We start from the raw sequence: 6,000 nt of genomic DNA, 5'->3' as shown, positions 1-6,000 counted from the left end.
TTTTTCACTTATTTTCCTCTAATTCAATAAAATATTAAGAAAGGGTGTTTAAGGCTCTAGCATTTAAACCAGCCAAAATATTCTTCTTGCTTTATTTCAAGCTAACCAGATCTGGCTTCTCAAACACCAATGTCTATAATATCATTCTGAAAGCAAACAATCATGGAATCTCGTGACTGATATAATGAGACAAGGCGTGTTCTGCTTAAATGCAATTGTAAATACTGTAAAATTTTTTTAATTTTCAAAAGAAGGTACTTTCACTGTTAGATGTGGAGATTGGCATGAAACCAACATGGCTTCAACAAGTAGTGATTCTGACTTTTGAAGGATTTACGCTTGAAGACTTAGAAAATGTAGAAGACAAGAAGAAAATAACAGTGGCTTGTTTTGGGATAAATCAGATATAGCTCTTTCAGAATTTTTATCCTATAAGGAAGAGTATTTTGACAGTGAAAGTAGTGAAGATCTGGACACCAATTCAAAATAATATTCCAAAATGACAGAACAGTAGACACCTGTTCATGTTTCTCAGTTTCATTGAAAATACTAGTCCACAACAGAGTCTGACTCTCAAAGTTCAACCTTTAAACAATTCATTTTCATTTTTACCACAAGCTTTCTTTAAAACTGCTGCAGATGAAAGAAATCAATATGCCGAGCAAGTTATTACTGCTCTTGGAAGATATGACCCATTATGGTGACCCACAGACACTTTTAAAATCCGAGTGATTTTTATCTTGCATGCTACTAGCAGAAAGACTGCTCAAAAAGTGGTTTTTCTGTTAGATGCTAAATAATATTGACATATTTGATTCCCACTCTGTGTATTTTTTATCTATATTACTTTTGATTTTCTTTTTATATCTTTTTTTTTATTAATGGAATTGTACTCATTCACTTGGAAAATATTTCTTTCATTATTTTATTTTAAAAAATACTCAAAGGTTGTCCATCCTCTACATGGTCATTAATTATGCTAGAAATAACAAGCATTCATAGGTGTATACCAAAATTTCATACCATCAAATTCCCCTCTTTTTTTTTTTTTTTTTTTTTTTTTTTTTGCAAAATCATGCTGATGTAGGAATTTCAGAATATCCCTTTCAGTTGGCTTCCCATTCAAGGTAAGTGGGAGCTAGGACAAAATTTATTTAAAATCACCCTCAGGGGTAATTTGAAATCAATACCATCCTACCTTCTATGATTTCAAATTACCCCTTCAATTCCTTCCCCAAATATTCACCACCTTGGTGGCAAATAAAGTGTGTCCTCTGTGTGTACCTCTATGCAATAAGTACATATGTGTTAATTGCAGAGAAAGAGTTTTAAACATCCTCTTAGTTGTTAAAGTTTTAAAAAAATTTCATTTAAAGTATATAAATATATTTTTTGTATAATAACCATTTGCATATCTTTAATTTTGTACATAGATATGTTTCATTTATTTAAAATATATATATATATATGTATTAATTTGGTTTGTTTTGTATGATGTATATTTTTATCATTAGTTTGTTATTTAAAAAAAAAATGGCAAAAGAGAAAATAGGAAAGCTTTTGACAATGTAGAACATTTAATACAAGCTTTATACTTCAGGCACAACAGCCCATTCTCAGAAGGAAAACAATCTGGGAGATGGCAGGTGCCATTAACCCATTCAAATCACTCAGGGTTATATTATCAGCAGCAGTTATTCTGGGAGATCTGAATGAATGACTGCCCCTGATAATATAACGCTGAGGGATTTGAATGGGTTAATGGAACTTGTATAGCTAAACATTTCCCAGACTGTTTTTTTTTGTTTTTTTTCCATGAGGATAGGCCTTTGAAGCTGAAATATATAGGTTTGGTTAAATTTTACACTTTGTCAGAAGCGTTCCTACTTTCTCTTTTTCCTTTCTCCAATATTCTTTTCTACTCTAGGCACAAGGCCCGAAATGTTTGAGGAAGGGGCCAGTCGATTAGATCAACCCCAGTTCACAACTGGTACTTAATTTATTGAACCCAAAAGGATGAAAGCTAAAGTCGACTTCGGCAGAATTCGACCTCAGAACGTAGAGACAGGTGAAATACCTATTTCTTTACTGCCCACAAGGGGCTACACACAGAGGGGACAAACAAGGACAGACAAATGGATTAAGTCGATTATATCGACCCCAGTGCGTAACTGGTACTTATTTAATCGACCCCGAAAGGATGAAAGGCAAAGTCGACCTCAGCGGAATTTGAACTCAGAATGTCGCCCGGTGTGCTAATGTTTCTACCAGCTCGCCGCCTTTCCTTTCTCCAATATTACAATCCTTCAAGTGAACTACTATGCTCTTATTTAAAAAAGAAAATGTTTTCATTTAAAAACAATTGCAGATTCCGAATCTTTGAAGTACAAAGTGTTTTTTAAAGGTTTCATAAAAATGTTAAGGGATGTATTGAAAAAATACATTATAAAAGGCTTACTGTTGGTTTTAACATATGTGATTGCATATCTCATTTCTTTTCTATTGATATATACAAAGGGGTGCTGAAAAGTCCCTGGCTTTGGGTAAAAGAAAATACAGGAGGATCAGTTAATTATAATTTTATTCAACATATTCTCCTCTCAAATTCACACACTTATTGCAGTGGCCCTTCAGTTTTTCTAAGCCCTGTAAAAGAACTCAGAAGGTTGGGCCTCCAACTAGACCTTTTGTGATACCCGTAAAGCAGGAACTTTTTAGCACACCCTGGTATATTTGTACATTTTAGTATTAACAACCTATATAAGCATACAACGATGGATGTACAGAGATAGGAAATGGTATTTTTTAATTCCTGCTCATTATATGAACTACAATAACGTTAACAGTGGAGGTTTCAGTAAAGGAATTAACTATCGAAAATATATAAACAAAAAAGAGATGGAAGAGAGAGAGAGAGAGAGAGAGAGAAGGCAGTATGAAATTAAAAATGCTTTTTTGCAGTTTAAGATTTGATAAAAATGCTTACAGTGAATTAAAATTAATTGTTTTGTTGAAAACAAACTTATAAACCATATTTTGATTTAAAATATATTAAAATGGAATTTTTAAGAATTTTCTAGACAATGGAGACTTTAATGATTGCTTTCTTTTAGTAGAAGTTAATTAATTTCAATGCGCCTCCATTGGTCAGTTAAAGTTGAGACAGTGTCACGTGACAACTTGCTGGGGCTGCCTGCTGGAGCCTGGCAGCAGGTATTTAAAGGGAAAAATTTGACAAGACAGTCAGTCGCCTTCTGACACTCATTGACACTACATCAAAGAGGCCAGAGAACAGAAGAAAGAAGATATGCACCCAACACCAGAGCTGAAGACACCTCCAAAAAGGATGGGGGGGCTTCCACGTCAAAATGGTAGCAGAGTAGGGGCCGAAACCAGATGTGGTTCATCCTGATGATATCTTGAGCTAGCTGGATCCTATAAAGGAGCTGTTGTGGTAGAAGACCACGAAACACGGTTGAAATTCCTCAGCTTTCTCTGTTATCATATAGATGTTTTGGTATAAAGCAAACTAGCAGTATCACCCGGCGTTGCTCAGGTTTGTAAGGGAAATAACTATAAAGCATTTTTAGAGAGTTATAGCCAAAAAATAGCAAAAAAATGGAAAAAAATGATGGTAAATTTTTTTTTTAGTTAAAAAAGGTGGAGTTGCGTCCCCTAGACAGTTTGCGGTTTGTGTTTCTGATTCTCGACCCCATGTCGAATTTATCGATTTTTTTCAGAACTGGGGAACTTTTCAAAATTTTCGCTGCGTTAGTTTTGAATTATGACATTGGGCTATGTGTGTGTCAAGTTTCATCAGAATCGGTTGAAAGCCGTGGTCAGGGTGAGGGTACAAGCAAACAGACACACAGAAACACGCACAGACAAACTGCCGTTTATATATAGAGAGATACTGGAATACTGGAACCAAACTATAAGGGTAATTGCAAAGGAAATAAAATCTTCAAAGCGGAAGCAAGAGAAGTGGCATTCTCCAAATGCAAAATAGAAACAGAGTAGTCACTTCTTACAATGTCAATCAACAAATTTACTCTTGACTTCCAGTCACTACACCTTATAGCTTGGTTCCAGTATTATGCCTGAAGCCAGGTTTTTAAAATTAAATCAATATTTGAACCTGAGTAACACTGCTAATGCCCTTAGCAGAAATGAAGCAAATTACAATCTTTTGTACAAAGTGCATCCAGTGCTTCACTTGAAATCTGAGAAGGAAAAAAAAATCTTTGTTGAAGAAGTAATGATAGGTTATAGAAATAGCTTATTTTCTAGCAATTACAAGCCAACTAAAGCCACCAAATGGAGTATCAAGGCTTGGGAGGGTTGTGGATCAGGCACAGGCTACTGTGCAAACTTTGATGTTTACTTGGGTAAAAACATGATGGAGTGATACAAAATGGATCGAGATATGATGTTACACTGTCTCTATGTGAAGGCGCATGGCTCAGTGGTTAGGGTTTCGAGCTTATGATCGTGAGGTTGTGAGTTTGAATCCCGGACCGGGCTGTGTGTTATGTTCTTGAGCAAGACACTTTATTTCACGTTGCTGCAGTTCACACAGCTGTAGAAATGAGTTGCAACATCACAGGTGCCAAGCTGTATCTGCTGTTGCCTTTCCCTTGGATAACATTGGTGGCATGGAGAGGGGAGGCTGCGACCTGTTTACTGACAAAAATCCATGCTGCACAGATTTTTGTCAGTGAACAGGTCGCGGATTTTAGCGACGAAAATATTTTGACAAATTAAACTTAAATGTTGAAGTGAATCGAACGGCTTTTGTGTGTTTCTTAAATGGCTTACAAACACCTTCCACGCTGCAATTGAATTCTTTCATTGTGTACATGAAAAGCCACAAGGCATTGTCATCACCAAAAGATTAGTCATTTGAAATTTCATACTGTCATTGCATTTCAGTTCCATGGAGGTTGCTCTTCCGAAAAGCATAGAACTGTGGATATAAACAAGCAAACTGACTTCTGTAAGATTAAAATGATAAATGGTAGAAAAGAAAAGTATAGATAGTGGCCATTGCAAAAGAGAAGATTATCAAGTAGAAACTCATTTTATGAGGTTTAATCTTTAAAATACCTTGGGCATATGGTGTAGTGGTTAAGAGCGCAGGCTACTAACCCTAAGATTCCAAGTTCAAATCCAGGCAGTGACCTGAATAATAATAATAATAATAATAACATTGAAAAATACCTTAGGAATGAGAACCCAGGTTCAAAATTTCACCAAGACACCTGATGAAAGCTGGAGGGTATATCAGCCGAAATGTTGTGTTAACAACAAACAAGATGAGGACAAATATCGGTCAAATGTAAATAATGTACATAATTCCTCATCTCTTAAATATAGAACTTCATTATGTAAAGGTTGTTTTAGATAATTTCATGACAGAAATATAGTATGAAAACATTTTATTAACTCTGTAATTTGACAGAAATACAAGTATCGTATGTTTCTTGCATTTGAACACATATAAGGTGTGAAAATGGGAAATATATACTAATTTTTGGTTTATACATCTGTATTAAACTACATCTCACCTGTTAATGTGCTTTTATTATTGGACACATTCTATTATGTAGATAGTATAATAGTATACTGACCGGTAAAATAGTTTTATACTTTCTTTTGAATGGAATATAGGGATTGAATAAAATCTTGTAATGATTATACCTGCATTTTAATATTCAAATTAATTGACTTGGTCATGAAAAGGGGTGAAATTATTGGAGGTCAGAGCAAGACAAATGGACATAACTTTTCAGAAGCTAGGATTTGGTATGATTAACTGGACATTGAACCTGTTTTGCCAATTGTACTTTACAGGAATTGAAACCACAATTTTATGATCATGATGCTGACACCCTAACCACTAAGCCACGTGCCTCCATTTTCCATTATATTAAACATAAATTATTGTTTACTACAGTCTCAAAGTAATATTTCACTAAAAGAAGAACAGGTGGAGGTGCA

Source organism: Octopus sinensis, linkage group LG2 (assembly GCF_006345805.1).
Source record: "Octopus sinensis linkage group LG2, ASM634580v1, whole genome shotgun sequence".
Lineage (NCBI taxonomy): Eukaryota > Metazoa > Mollusca > Cephalopoda > Octopoda > Octopodidae > Octopus > Octopus sinensis.
The sequence above is the reverse complement of the archived record's forward strand: the minus strand, read 5'-3'. Positions refer to the sequence as shown.